This window comes from Sturnus vulgaris, unplaced genomic scaffold (assembly GCF_052056855.1).
Source record: "Sturnus vulgaris isolate bStuVul1 unplaced genomic scaffold, bStuVul1.hap1 Scaffold_84, whole genome shotgun sequence".
NCBI classification, from domain to species: Eukaryota; Metazoa; Chordata; class Aves; order Passeriformes; family Sturnidae; genus Sturnus; species Sturnus vulgaris.
In genome coordinates, this window is record NW_028276728.1 from 1,442,192 (window position 1) to 1,458,260 (window position 16,069).

Below are 16,069 nucleotides of genomic sequence, written 5' to 3' on the forward strand. Positions count from 1 at the left end.
GCACGAAAACGTGAAGCCCAGCTCCAAAGCAGCCAGCCCCATGGCCAGCAGGCTGGAAGAGCAGGCCCTCAGCGGGCAGGGGCTGGCAGCAGGTGACAGCTCAGGCCTGGTAACATGCAGCAACGATACCAGCAGCTGCCAAGAGGGATCCCGAGGGGAAGCCTGCATTGGGCAGGGGCTGTCCCCAGAAGAAAAGAGCAGTCACCAGGAAGCACACCAGGGGGAAGCCTGCATTGAGCAGGGGCTGTCCCCCTCCGAAACCAACATCTACCCTGAAGAGTGCCATGAGGAAAGGTGCTCTGGGCAGGATCTCTCAGCACCAGAGGAAGATGGAGATGGAGTCAGCGTCCTGGAGCGGTGTGAAGAGCAGGCAGAGCGAGAGCGCAGATGGGCAGGTCTCTCAGCAGGCGGGTTCCCTGGGGCTGCCCCTGGCGAGGCCTGGGTTGAGCCGGGAACACCTGAGCCGAGCTCCCCAGGCCCGTGCTGGGCCTCCCCTGCCCGTCTGCAAGCGCCCGTCTCCATGCAGAAACATCCATGGCGGCTGCGGCGGGCACTGCGGGCGCTGCGCCGCCTCTGCCGCTGCCCCTGCCTGGCTCCACTGCCCCAGGAGCAGGGCTAGGAAAAGGAGTAAGTACAAGCCAAAAAGGAACAGAAAGAATAAGAAGAACTAGAATGAGAATAGGAAAAAGAATAGGAATTAAGAATAGGAATTAAAAGAATAAGAGTAAGAATAAGAATAAGACCATAAGAATATAAGAATATAAGAATATAAGAATATAAGAATATAAGAATATAAGAATATAAGAATATAAGAATATAAGAATATAAGAATATAGGAAGATAGGAATGAGAGTATAAGAATATTAGAATAAATAAGAAGAAGATGTAGAAGTGCAAGTACAAATAGAAGTAGAAAAAAAAGAAGAAGCAAATGAAAAGAAATAGGTATAATAAGTAGAAAATTAATAATAATAGGAAGAATAATAATAGAAATACTAAGCTGAAAAAATACTGGTAGTAATAAAAGTAAAAATAATTTTAAGTATAGACAAAAGAAAAATGATATGGAGAAGAAGAACAAGTAGAAGAAGAAGGAGAGGCGGAAGAGAAAAAAGATGAAGAAATAGAAGTAGTAGAAAATAATTATAATAAATATAATAAAGTAATGATGATAATACTAATTTCTATTAATGTTATCAAGTTAAAATACACATCCACACATCTTCTAGAGTCACAGTATAGTTTGGGTGCAGAAGGACCTCAAAAATCCTCTATTGAATAAAGAGATTGAGACCAGCCCAGCTCACCCCTCCTTCACCTGACTGCAGCTTTGGCCTGGGACTTGAGCTGCCAAACAGCACCTGAGGTACCATAAAGGTGACACCATTGAAAAATTCACTCTGCTCTAGGGACAAGGACACAGGACTGAGGCAGGAGAATGTATCCCAAGAAAGCCAAAGCCAGCAGCTGTGCTGAAAATCAGCTTGGGCCAGGCTGGGGCTGGGGGAGGCCGTAGCCCACAGGCTCATCTGCTGAGGCCACTGTTGAGGAATGGCTTTCTGATCAGGGCCATGGGTCTTTGGATGCATTGTTCGAACAATCCCCCTGTTGATCAGAATAAGACAGGCTGTTCATCATTTCACAAGTGTTGCAGTGTGTGCTGATGTGACAAGGACACTGTAATCTTGTCATCCTGCTCTATGTAACTTGAGAGAAGTTTCTCATGAGAACAAGGAAGAACCCTGGCGAGAAGAAGCAGCAAGGCAGAAATGTGTGTGCGACCAATCAAAATGTGACTGCTGTACTTGTTGCTGGCTAAGTGAATAAAAAGCCATTGTAACAGAGAATAAACGGAGCTTGCTTTATCAATCATATTGATTGTCTGCATGCCTCCCCTCGCCGTCACTCGCCCCACCCTGCAGTTTGGCGCCCGGAACAGGGACCCCCACTCCTTGTTCTGGTTAGCGAAGGGAGATCAGAGCAGCACCGGTAGCAGCGACCGGGGAGTGGAAGATCGGGTGACGCTGGTGTAAGAATCCTGATCTGTGCTTGAACTGCCTTACAGGAGGAGTTCACCGTCTGAGGAAGGGCTAAACCTGCAAAGGCTGCACATTTCTATACATGTAAGGGACAGTTGCCCGCTATGGATAAAATGGATAATGAGATAGCTCTTGATTTATTTATACGCTTTTTTAGAAAAATGGGGAGTAAAGGATATTGACCTCAAAATAGAACTGCCAGGTCTGATTGCCTTTGGAAAGGAATCAGGATTTTTTAAGGACGGTGGAAGTTTGTTTGCAGTAGATGAATGGAATAAATTTGGTCAGGTATTGTGGGATACGGTTATAGATGACTCTAAACTAGCTAAAAAGTTTATGAAATCTTGGCGGGCAGTAAAAAGAGTTTGCAGAGGCATTTAACTGAGAAGCAGGTTGCTGCAGTGACATCCTCTCACTTAAATGCAGGAACAGCTGCTGCAGAGTCGGATGCAGGCAGACTGAAGTTAGGAGTTCAGTCTGTGCCTATTCCTCCGACGGGAGGTCCGGTGCGAGTTAGCCGCCAACCGGAGTCAGAGACCGATCGTGCACGACCCTCTGCCCCGCTGATGGATAGTGATGAGGATAATGATTCATTGTCCCCAGGGGAGGAGGCTGAGATAGACGAGGAGGCAGCCAGAGATCATGGGGATGGTAATGACTGTTTGATTAGCATGAGAAGTGAGAAAGACAAGAAAGGGATTGAGAAAAGGAAAAAGGAAGGAGCTCGAATTCCCCAAGTAGATTGGAAAGCATTTCAAAGAACAGCAATGGAGAATCAGGATTATAAGTTTGTAGAGAATGTAGGAGAGGATATTTTAGCCTTCCCAGTTGTATATACACCGAGTGAGGGAGGACTTGCTGGAGAATACTATGCTATTGACTGGAGACTGCTGATGCAGTTGTGACAAACTGTAAATGAGACAGGGGCAATAAATAGTGCAGATGTTCAGGAATGGATGAAAGGGGCATTGCTGTGACAGTGTGTGTTAGAGAATTCTAACCCTTTTACAAGGAACATACTAGTGACATTGCCGGCTGATGCTTCAGTTGAGGAAATGTTAGACAGAATGAGCAGAGTGCCCGTAGATCATCAAGCCTTGTTAGTGGAAACAGTGAAGGAATTAGGGAAAGATTTGGTGCAGACACAGCAACAAGCTTTCGCAGCAGCCCTCGCTCCTCTTCTCCCGAACTCACCTCGAAAGGAAGGAGTTCCACAGTCCAAGGACAAGTGTCATCGCTGTGGATGCAGATGACACCTGCGGCATCAATGCAAAGTACAAAAGGTGTGGTTCCCCCAGTGCCAAATGAATAACCACAGCTTGGAAGCTTGTCGCCGAAAGTCAAAAAACGATGGACTGAGAGCGAGAAGTGGCGGCTCGCAGACCCCAACAGCGGCTCAGGTGACAACAGCGCCACCTTGCGCCTGCCAGTGCAATCAGCAGCCAGGCTCCAACCCGCCACCTCAGGGAGCCTCGCACTGGCCCTGGCAACCGCAATAGACGGCACCCTGATCGACAACAGACCACAGAAAGGTCCCACTGGACTAAAAGGACCATTGATTATTGGAGGCCAAGCCCATGGAGCATTGTTATTGGGCCGGTCCTCCAGCAGAATGAAGGGACTTTTTGTATTGCCTGGACTTATTGATGTGGATTAAAATGGAGAAATTTGCATTATGGTTCAAACACATTTCCCACCAATGTATATCCCTGAAGGAAGCAGGATCTCACAGCTTGTACCTATGCAGCAGTTAACAGCTACAATGACTCCAGCTAATAAGGAAAAGAGATGGGAAAGGATTTGGATCTACAGGTGGACTTGCATTATTGACACTTTCAATGGAAAATCGTCCTGTTGTAAATGCAGTTATTAAGTGTGGCCGACAAACTCTACGTCTTCCTCTCCTTTTGGACCCCGGCTCGGACTTGCCTATCATTTGCCAATCGGTTTGGCCACCACAATGTCCACTACAAAGAATGATGGGAGGAGTAGAAGGAGTAGGTGGAGCTGCTATTGCACAGCGAAGCCGAGATATAGTCCAAGTTACTATAGATGGCAAAACTGTTTCTATCTATGTCACCATAATGCCACTGCCAGAAAAGGTTAATGCCCTGATTGGAAGAGATGTGCTGACCTCTTTAGGCTTTGTCCTAACGACAGAGAGACCTTTTCCCTCGGGGCCATTGGATGGACTTTCCCGATTCAGCTGAAATGGCTGACTGATCAGCCGGTATGGATCGACCAGTGGCTGATGAAAAAGGAAAGTCTACAACAGGTTCAGATGTTAGTTCAGGAGCAATTAAATCAAGTACATTTAAAATTATCCACAAGCCCATGGAACACTCCTATTTTTGTGATAAAGAAAAAATCTGGGACATATCATTTGCTGCATGACTTAAGAGCAGTGAATGCAGAGATGCAGACCATGGGAGCCTTGCACCCTGGACTGCCTAATCCAGCAATGATCCCAGAGCATTGGCATCTACTGATTGTGGATCTCAAAGACGGTTTTTTCACAATTTCCTTACATCCAGAGGACACACAGCGTTTTGCTTTTACAGTTCCATCCATTAATCGAGAAGCACCTGCACAGAGCTTTGAATGGGTGGTTCTACTGCAAGGAATGAAGAACAGTCCCACTCTATGTCAGCTGTTTGTGGCTCGTGCATTACAACCCATTCGAATTGCATGGCCAGATGCCATGATCTACCACTACATGGATGACATATCAGTGGCTCAGAAACAACCCTTGAATCCACAACAAGAGAAATTCTTGACACAACAGTTGCTGCAACAAGGTTTATCAATTGCCCCAGAAAAAGTTCAGCGTTTTCCTACGTGGAAATATTTGGGATGGAAAATTGATAACGCCACAATTGGGCCACAAAAGTTAACTATCAAAATGGACATAAAAAGTTTAAATGATGGACAAAAACTCATGGGAGACTTACAGTGGCTACGACCAGTGGTTGGGATTACTAATGAACAGTTGGAAGTTTTGTGACCACTGTTGAAACGAACACTCAAAGGAACCCACTGCTCCAGTAAGGCTCTCGCCCTTGCAGAATAACATGATTAAGCAGTTGTGCACTATAATTGCACGGCGAGTGGTTGATCGTCTTGACCCTGACCTCCCAATTGATCTTACCATTCTAATTGGGCCATCACAGTTGCTTGGTGCACTTAAGCAGCACAAAAAGAAAAAGCGGGAGCAAGAGGAGGTCAAAGTTCTTGAATGGCTATTTCCACACCTACAATCATGAAAAACGATCCAGCAAAAAGTTGAGGACTTGGCTGAACTTATTTGTAAAAGAAGAACTCGAATAGTGCAGGTGTTGGGCAAGGAGCCTGGAACCATCTACTTGCCTCTTCAAAGAGAAGAGCTGGAGTGGTACCTGCAGAATTCTCAACTGTTACAAACTAGTCTCCTGAGTGAGGCACAGGACATCAATGTCAGCTCACTTAATGTTCCAATGCTTAAGTGGATGAGCCAGCAGAACTGGTTACAGATTCCAAAATATAGTGCACAGCCTCTCCACGGAGCAGTTACAGTTTTTACTGATGCAGGAAGAAAATCACGGCGTGCTGCTGCCACGTGGCATGATGGCTCTAAATGGCATCATATCATTTTACAAGCAGAGACTGAAGACTCCTTACAAACTTTGGAACTGAGAGCAGTTGTTTGGTCTTTTAAAAAATGGCCAAGAGACAGGTTAAATGTTATAACTGACTCTCTGTATGTGGCTGTATCTGCAAGAATTGAAGATGCCAGAATCAAGGACATACAGAACCCTCAGCTTTTTGAGCTGTTGAGACAACTGCAAACATGCATCAATCAAAGGAAGAAATCATCTTCTGCCTTGCATATTAGAAGCCACAAATGTCCTCAAGGTTTGGGAGAAGGCAATATGAGTGCAGGCCAATTGGTCTCTGTGTCAGAGCCAATTAATGAATTCACCAAGGCCCGTGAAGCTCATGCTACATTTCATCAAAATGCCCGTGGCTTACACAAGTATTTCAACATCATGATGGAGGAGGCCAGAGGAATAGTCCGAGCATGCCCTACCTGTAGCCATCATGGTCTGGGTCTTGGTGTTGGGGTTAATCCTCGAGGCTTAGGCCCGAATGAAGTATGGCAAATGGATGTTACACATGTATCAGAATTTGGCCAACTCAAATATGTGCATGTTACAGTGGACACATATAGTCACTTTATTTGGGCCATGGCACAAACTGGAGAAAGGGCCTTACACGTGACTCGACACTTAACTTACTGCATTGCAGTCATGGGGGTTCCTAAACAATTAAAGATGGAAAATGGTCCAGCCTATGTCAGTGAAAGGTTGAGAAAATTTTGTCAGCTATGGGGTATACAGCATCCCACTGGGGTTACTCATTCCCCTACCAGACAGGCAATTGTGGAATGAGCAAATCAGACTTTAAAGTTATATCTTGGAAAATTTCAAGGCATAACGGATGTGCAAGAAAGACTAGCCAAAGCATTGTTTGTGATGAATTACCTTTGTATATTTGCTAAACAGAATGTTCCCGTGGCATATGTTCATAGTGGACTTGAGGAGACAAAAAGTAAAGAGGAAAACCCTTTTTTGTGTTATACAGGGACCCTGTGTCAGGGATGTGGAAAGGCCCAGCAGAGGTTCGCTATGTTGGCCGTGGTTCTATGTGTGTGCTTACCCCTACAGGTCCTCTGTGGGTGCCGAGCAAGTGGACACGGCCAGCAGTGAAGGGGCCCGATAGTCTGGGGCCAGACAGCATCGGCTGAGATATGGCCCTGTCCTCCTGGCATTCCAACATGTAATTCTTCTAATTTGAATGCTACCCTTGAGAGCTGGGATCAATGGGCACTGCATCTCCCTACAGCCTCCACAAAACCTCAAGAATTGGAGCTTTGAGGGTCTGTAAAGGCGGATGGCTGTGTAAACTTTAATTGGACAAATGCAAAGACCCAGGTTGTAATTTATCTGCTGTTAGTGTTAATTCTTCCTTACTGGTATATGGCAATGAGTCACTTTGGTGTGGTTATACAGCTCCCAATCGATCTGTGTCAGGCAATACTCCCATTCAATTACCACCTGGATACTTTCTTATTTGTGGTGATAGAGCTTGGTCTGGAATTCCTTCTCGGCTGAGAGGTGGACCTTGTACACTGGGGAGATTGTCATTGTTGGCACGAAATACATCAATGATTTTAAATGTATCCAGACATCACAAAGCAAAACGTATGACTCACCAATTTAGCAGTGAATGTAGAGACAATGTTAAATTTTGGTCTCCTGGTGCAATAATAGCAGCTTCAGCTTTAGCACCCGCAGTTGCTTCCTCAGGTGCCTTAGCAACCCTCAGCAGGTTAGGCTGTTGGCTTGCAAAGCAAACCAATGCAACATCACGAGCCTTGTCAGATCCTTTGTTAGATGTGGACTCTGTTAGACATGCTACACTACAGAATCAGGCAGCAATTGATTTCTTACTGTTAGCTCAAGGACATGGTTGTGATGAATTTGAAGGGATGTGCTGCATGAACCTGACTGATCACTCTCAGTCAATTCATAAGCAATTAGCAGAGCTTAAGCGGCTTACTAAACAGCTTCAAATTCAGGATGGGTTAGGCCTGGAAGGATGGCTGAAATCCCTGGGTTTGGGACCATGGCTTACCAGCCTGGTACAGCACCTGATCACCATCGGGATAATTGTATTGATTGTGATTATTTGTGTGCCTTGTTTGATTCAATGCTTGTGATGAATGTTAAATGAGGCTGCAGCAGCAGCTACTCAACGAGCACTGGTTGTACAAAAAGAGAAAGGGGGAATTGTTGAGGAATGGCTTGCTGATCAGGGCCATGGGTCTTTGGAGGCATCGTTTGAACAATCCCCTTGTTTATCAGATCAAGACAGGCTGTTCATCATTTCACAAGTGTTGCAATGTGTGCTGATGTGACAAGGACACTGTAATCTTGTCATCCTGCTCTATGTAACTTTAGAGAAGTTTCTCATGAGAACAAGGAAGAATCCTGGCAAAAAGAAACATTAATGTAGAGATCTGTGTACACCAATCAAAATGTGACAGCTGTATGAGTTGCTTGCTAAGAGTACAAAAAGCCATTGTAACAGAGAATAAACAGAGCTTGCTTTATCAATTCCCTGGATCTGCAGTATCACTATGGACCATAGGTTTCATGCAGCTTGGCTGTGTCACACTGGCTCCTTGGTTCCATGAAGCCCCACTGTGTAACAAGGGAATCTTGGTCCCAAGCGGTTCTGGACTGTCACAATGGTGTCCTGGGTTCTGGATTGTAACAATAGACCCTTGGTTCCAGGAGGTTCCATGATGTCACAATGCTCTCCTTGGTTCCACAAGGCCTTGCTTTGTCACAATGGGCCCTTGGTTCCATGAGCTTCCCTAGTGTCACCATGGTCTCCTGGGATCTGCATTGTCACAATGGACAATTGGTTGCATGGGAGCCTGCTGTGTCACAAGAGAGCCTTAGCTCCATGAGGTTCTGGACTGTCACAGTGGTCTCCCTGCTTCAACGAGGCCCTGGAGTGTCACAAGGGCTGCTTGGTTCTGTGAGCTTCCACAACGTCCCAATGGTCTCCTTGTTTCTGCAGTGTCATAGTGGACTCTTGGTTCCATGAGGTTCCTAAATGTCACAGGTCTCCTTGGTACCATGTGGCCCTGCTGTGTCACAATGATCTTGATTCCATAATTCCCTTCAGTGTTGTGGAGAATTTTGTGGAAGACTGGCTACGTGAGAAAGGACATGATGAGATTCCACTAGTCAGGAAATAAGGCCTTGGGCAAGAACATTGTGCCTTTGAGCAAGGAGCAAGGCAATCACGAGATGTCAAAATAAGAATTAGCTTTTTTTAAAACAAGAATTAGCTGTTGCAGTAAAGCAACCGTAGCCATCCGGAGTTTGTAACAATACGTGCGAGGATGACGCTTAGCAAGGCCAGAGCACAGAACCAATGATGAGCTTAGCTTTTGCAATATGTATGAGCTTTATTATCGTGTCTATATAACTGTAGCCTTCTGATCAATAAACTTGAGGCTTGTTGATCATCATTGGATGTGCTTGTCTCCCGTCGTCTCCGACACAGTGTCACAATGGAGCCTTGTTTGTGTGAGGCTCTCAACTGTCACAATTGTCTCCTTGGTTCCATCAGCCCCCGCTGTGTCACAAGGGTCCCCTTGGTTCCATGAGCACACCAAAGCTTTGCACAAACATTGCAAAGCACCTGCTTAACACACCTGGGAACATCTGTCTGCATTCAAAAGAGAGGTCACAGCTGAGAAAGGCACCAGCAGCTTCCATCTGCAACAGAGATGCAGGGAAAGGACAGGGACAGGGAATTCAGCTGCAAGACTCCGAGAATTCTGCATCCAGACATCATTTCTGGTCCCACTGTCCCTAGTAGAAAGGTGTCATCATTCCAGGCAGCCTGTACTCAGCATGTGCTTCTACAGTGGGGGTTTGTCGTTTAGGAAACCTGCTCAGGCTTTTCCCTTCTTTCCTCACAAACAGGACTACTTGTCCTGGGCCTGGATGCAGGCAGAGCCCTGAGGAGAGCACGTGGGACATGGTGCAGTGGGCAGGGACAGCCAGCTGCAGAGTTCAGGGGGAAGGGCTTCCAGTGCAGGGCCAGGGATGTCAGTCCCAGCTGGGCCATGTCAGACACGGTGAGGCTGGGCTTGGGGAGCAGCTTGTCCAAACAGGGTCAGCCTGCAAGGGGTTCATTCTTCTGTGTATGCAGACCAGCTTAGGAGAAATTCAGGATCAAGATCACTTGGGGAATGCTTCTATCAGGATTTCTCTGAATTGAAAAATAAAACCATGCTCGATAAAAAAAAAAGAAAAAGTAATGAGCTGCACACTGAAATCTTCCTCAAGTAAACTCCAAACTGAACTCCAAGCAGCTGCACAAGGCCTGGAGACTGGAAGACATTGGAAAGAAGACAAAGAGCTCCTGAGGGTTTTCTGTATTTTAATGATCCCCAGGGTGGATTTGGGGCTGAGTGCAGGAGCCCCAGGCACTGAGAGAAGGTTGAAGAAGCTGCTCAAGGAGGCAGAAGCAAAACTCCAAGTCTCTTGGAGCATCAGTGGCCCCACTGAGGGCAGGGAGTGCCAAAGGCTCCCCAGGGAGTGGTGAGAGCAGATCCTTGAGGCCAGGATTGCAGGAGCCCGAGGCTGTGAGCAGGGAACTGCAATGCTGAGCAAGGCCTGGGCTGGGTGGAGGAAGCAGAAAGGCCAAGGCCTGAGCCCAGGCCTGGGCCAGCAGGGCCTGTCCCTCACAGGTGGCTCGGGGCTGTTCCTGGGGCACTGGGATGGGAGAGGCAGCAAGGACAAATGTCATCAAGCTGTGTGACACTGCAGATGCTCATGGAACCAAGGGCCAGTGTGACACAGCAGGGCCTGATGGAAACAAGAGGCCATGCTGAGCCTGTGGGGCTGTAACACCCCAGAACACTGAAATGCTGAGGGTGACCAAAGGTTCCTTTACTTGAGTTTCATGCACCGGAGAAACACCAGCCAGATAATCTGAAGATGTCAAAATGACACAAATTTTTACTGGCAAAGTACAGAAAATCAAGGAACTTTGGAAAAGGATTTATTACAACATCCAGTTCAACATAAAAACCTTACTATAACAGGAACTTCACTAACAGCCCATTTAACCTAGAAACCTTTACACAATTAACTTGTTCATGTACCCAAAACTGTTCCATATAAAGAGCATTAAAAGGAGAGGAAAGAGAGAAACAGAAAGACAGGAGCTCTATAGATAGACACACATATGGCTACCAGCTCCTAGGGTTCTGTTGGGGGTTGAATTGTTCCCTTTCCTTTCTGTGGAATTTTTCCCATTTTTATGCTAACTATTTGTGGCTACAGCTTAGTAGCAATAGTTTTCTCTCGAAGGGAGCTGGGGAACAGGGTAGGAGCGGAAAAGGAAAGGTGGGACGGGGGGGCCTGGGCTCTCTTGCTTGCTCTCACTCACTCGTGGAGTTGGAGGAAGACGGCCAGGGATCCTACCTAGCATCTTCCCTGCCTGCTGACAGACCTGCCCATCTGCGCTCTCTCTCTGCCCACTCTTCACACAGCTCGAGGACGCTCACTCCATCCCCCTCATCCTCTTCTGGTGGGGAGAGCTCCTGCCCAGTGCACGCTTCCTCATGGCACTGTGGATGGTACATGCTGGTTTCTGTGGGGACAGCACCTGCTCAATGCAGGCTTCCCCTTGGGATCCCTCTTGGCAGCTGCTGGTATCGTTGCTGCATGTTACCAGGCCTGAGCTGTCACCTGCTGCCAGCCCCTGCCCGCTGAGGGCCTGGTCTTCCAGCCTGCTGGCCATGGGGCTGGCTGCTTTGGAGCTGGGCTTCACGTTTTCGTGCTCCATGTGCAGTGCAGAACGTCTGGCACACAGAGATCCCGGGAGCTGCTTCCTCCTGAGTGAGTGGCACTCCTGGCACTGGGCAGTGCAGGGCCCTGTGCCCCTTCTATAGCCCTGCAGGTTGGGGCTGTGCCATGTCACCAGGACAACAGAATGTCCCTCATCACCCAGGAACCCGATAGAACACCCCTGTGTCACAAAGGGCCCAGCCCAGCAGCCCTTCAGCAGCCCAAGGCCCTGGAAGTGGCATGGAGCAGCAGCCAGACTGGAGGGCTTCCAGCCCCTTGTTCTGATCCACTGATTGAAATGATCAGAAATGGCTCTGCCTCAGTTAGGGTGCAAGTGAGACCATGTGCCAAAGTCAATAGGATGGGTTTTATTGAAGAGTAAATGAGAGAGAGACAGAATGGCAAAGAGAGAAATAGACATGGAATAGAGGTGGGAGGAGAGAAAGACAGTGACAGAGACATAGAGATAGGAGTTTCATCACTTTGTCTCCTGGATGGTGTCACTGTGGTGGAGAGCAGGAGAGAGCTCTCCTTTGCTTTTAGTTAGTTTTTGACTAATTGAAGCAGAGAAGTTCCCTGGACAGTTTTTTCCTTCTTTTTCCTGGAATTATTTGAACCTGCTCAGGACTGGGGACCCGGGGAGAAGCACCAGGATCTTGCACCTGCGGCCCACTGGGCAGTGGCATTTTCCAGTGCCAGAGGGACTGATGCCAGACTGAGCCCAGCTACCACCACAGGAGACTTTCTGAATTTGTCAGCTCCTCAGAGCTGTGAGAGGTTTTGTTGTTCACTATTGTTCATTTTTTTTGTGCTGGACAGTGCTTTTTATTTGTTGAATAAACAGGTTTTTTCCACTTCTCTGAGGAAAATTCTTCCCTAACTGGATGGGGGAGGGGCTGCTTGGGTTTGCTTCTGGGAGGTCCCTTTGGAGGTTTTCTCCCAAATTTGTCCTAAACCAGGACACCATCCAACTGTCCACACCCACTGACCATACACCACTGCCCACACCCATTGCCCACAACCAGTGACCACACCCCACTCACCACAACCACTGACTGCACCCACTGATGACCCCCACTCACCACAACCAGTGACCACACCCCACTGACCACAACCACTGACTGCACCCACTGATGACCCCCACTCACCACAGTGACCACACCCCACTGACCACAACCACTGACTGCACCCACTGATGACCCCCACTCACCACAACCACTGACCACACCCCACTCACCACAACCACTGACTGCACCCACTGATGACCCCCACTCACCACAAACAGTGACCACACCCCAGTGACCACAACCACTGACTGCACCCACTGACTGTAGCTGTCCGTTAGGGATTTTACACTTTGGAGCAGCAGAAATAAGACACACAGCTACACGGTCATCCCTCAGGATAGGAAGGAGACACGATTGAGAGCACGATTCACACTTATAGGATGTTCTGCAGAGCTAAGACAAGACAGTAGCTCATTGGATAATTGAGAAAACGCCTCTGGGACAGTACTTCAGAATGAGTCCCACGGTTGCTTCCAGGTGTTAATCCAATGTTATTAATTCCATTCTATTTTGACCGAATTATCATCCATGGGGAACGTCTCCCTACCGGAGCTGAACAAGCTATCAGCCTGGGAACGGATCTGTGAGAGAACCAGGAGAAACTCCAGCCTGGGAATGATTTTCCTGGCTGTAATTTTTCTAGGTCTCTAACAGTGTGTGCACAACTGAATGCACCCACTGATCACAACCACTGACCACACTCACTGCACAGAAACCAATGCCCTCACCCCACTGACTACACGCACTGACCACAGAACTGACCGCTGTGCCACTGACCACAACCACTGACCACCTCCCACTGCCCATCCCCACTGACCAAACCCACTGACCAAACCCACTGACCACCTCCCACTGTCCACTCCCACTGACCACAACCACTAACCACCTCCCACTGTCCACTCCCACTGTCCACTCCCACTGACCAAACCCACTGACCACCCCCACTGGCCAGACCAAATAGCCACACCCACTGACCACAAACACTGACCACGCTCATCGATAACAACCAATGACCACTCAACTGACCATACCACCACTTACCACACCACCTGCCCCCACCCAATGACCACACCAAGTGACCATCCTTCACTGACCACACCCACCGACCACACCTCACTGACCACTCCCACTGACCACAACCATGGACCACTCTCACTGACCACACGTACTGGCTGCACCCCTTGACCACACCCCAATGGTCACCCAACTGATCATACACCCACAGACCACACCTAATGACCACTCGAATGACCACACCCACTGACCATACCCAATGAACATTCTGCACTGCTCATACCCACTGACCACATCCACTGACCACACCCACCAACCACAGCCCACTGACCACATCCACTGATGACACACTCTGACCACAGCTACTGATTACTCCCACTGACCACACGTACTGGCTACACCCCTTGACCACACCCCAATCACCACCCAACTGACCATACACCCACATACCACACCAAATGACCACCTCAATGACCACACCCTCTGACCACACTCCACTGACCGTGCCCAAATACCATCCCCACTGACCACATCCATGGCCACACCCTCTGACCACCTGACTGACCACCCCCACTGATCACACTCCACTGACAAACCAACAGACCATACCCCCACTGACCACATCAATGACCACACCAATGACCACATCCCCTGACCACCCGACTGACAACTCCCACCTGACCACCCAACTGACCACATCCACGGACTGTAGGCAGTGGCCACACCCACTGACCACACTCACAGACCACACCAACTGACCACACCTCAATGACCCGCCAGCTGACCACATCCACTGACTACAACCCACTGATCTCACCCACTGCCACCCCCAATGACCACCCATAATGCCCACACTGACTGACCACACCTATTACGTTAATTGGGTCATGGTTGGAGGCAGAGACGACATGAACTCTCAGTTACCCATATGACAAAAGCTTTCTTTATTGTTCAGGACCCTTCTGAAATCGAGGGTTTGAATGTCCTGGATATACCCATGTGATTGGTTGAGGTCTCAACACAGCCATTTCCCTGGCCAAGGATGCATCTGCACTTAGGGTTCAATGAATTGGCTGGGATCCTTTGTACGTGTTCAAATCCATCTGATCATTGCTCACCCAGGGACCTGTTTACTTCTAGGCTGGTGTGAAAAGGACCAAGATGATGATACACACAGAAACAGCATGAAAACACCAAAGTCAGACAAAAGGAAGAGTCAGATCCCAGATGAAGGAAGAAAGAGAGTCATGGAGTGAATTTTTCTCTTTTTAAGTACGGAGAAGAGACCCTTGTTTCCCTATAACACATAGATATTATGGCGTGGATGTGAATGTTTTAACTGTAGATATGAGCAGAGGCATTTGTGCTAAAGTGAGCAGATGTTGAAATGGCTGTGATCCCATCAGTTTGAATAGAGAAGAGAAGACTCTGCTGCCCCCCGGAGGAGGAGGAGGAGCAGAAGAAGAAGAAGAAGAAGAAGAAGAAGAAGAAGAAGAAGAAGAAGAAGAAGAAGAACAAGAACAAGAACAAGAACAAGAACAAGAACAAGAACAAGAACAAGAACAAGGAGGAAGACTTCTGTTTTCAAAGATGAAAAGAGCTTTTGTTCAAACTGTTATAATCCTTAAAGTGTGCCCCATAAGTTAATATGGTCTTCAATAATGCTTGTGGAGAAATCTCCATAGACTGAAGAGAGAAGTCTCCACTCCCAAGTAAATTAGTGAAATATTTTTTTTTAAAAAGATGGCAAACTGACTGAATTGTTTCTGTACATTGTCAGAGAGAAACAAAAGATGTTATGGGGGTAGGTGGAGTGTTCTAAAAGTTTTATTCTGAGATTTATTTTTTTTTCCTATAGTTTCCAATAATAAAGTTTTTCTTAGTACTCTTTAAAGTTTGAGCCTGTTTTGCCTTCCTCCTAATCACATCTCACGGCAGGAAATGAGTAAATAATTCTAGTGGGTGCACAGGCAATTTAGCCAGTGCTAGACTCATAAATTGGTATATTGGCTGGGAATTCTTCAATTGGAAAACCAAAACCACTAAATAGGGGAAGGGAGGTGACAGAATCCCCCTGGGAGGGACAGGTCCCCATCCAGCCCCCTGGGCACCCCGGGACCTGCGGGGATTGGGGACACCGTGGTGAGGGGTGGGCAAAGGGGTGGGCACAGGGGGTCCTGGGGTGTCCCCGAGAGGGACCACGGATGTCTCTGCCCTTGGCAGGGCCAAGTGGGATGTGACTGAGCTGGAGGCGGCCGGGGGTGCCCCGGGGGTGTCCCTGCTGTGCCACAGCCCCCAGGCCTTGGACAGTTCCCAGGTGAGACCCCCATGGCACCCCCGGGGGTCTGGGGGGCCGGGACTGTGCAGGGCCCCATCCCCAAGAGGGAAACACAGCCCTGCCACCCATGGGGACAGTGACACGGGGACGGGCACAGCCCTGGGGCTGCCAGGGGCACCTGTGGGGCAGGAGGGGTTTGGGGGCTCCCGGGGGTCTCCACCTCTCTGAGCCCAGTGGTCGCTCCACAGCCGC

At 48.2% G+C, this 16,069-nt stretch overlaps 1 pseudogene; it reads left to right on the top strand.

Moving 5' to 3' along the window:
* Positions 1-284: 284 nt before the first annotated feature.
* LOC148217449 (uncharacterized) lies at positions 285-7,797 on the top strand (annotated as a pseudogene).
* The last annotated feature ends 8,272 nt before the right edge of the window (positions 7,798-16,069 follow it).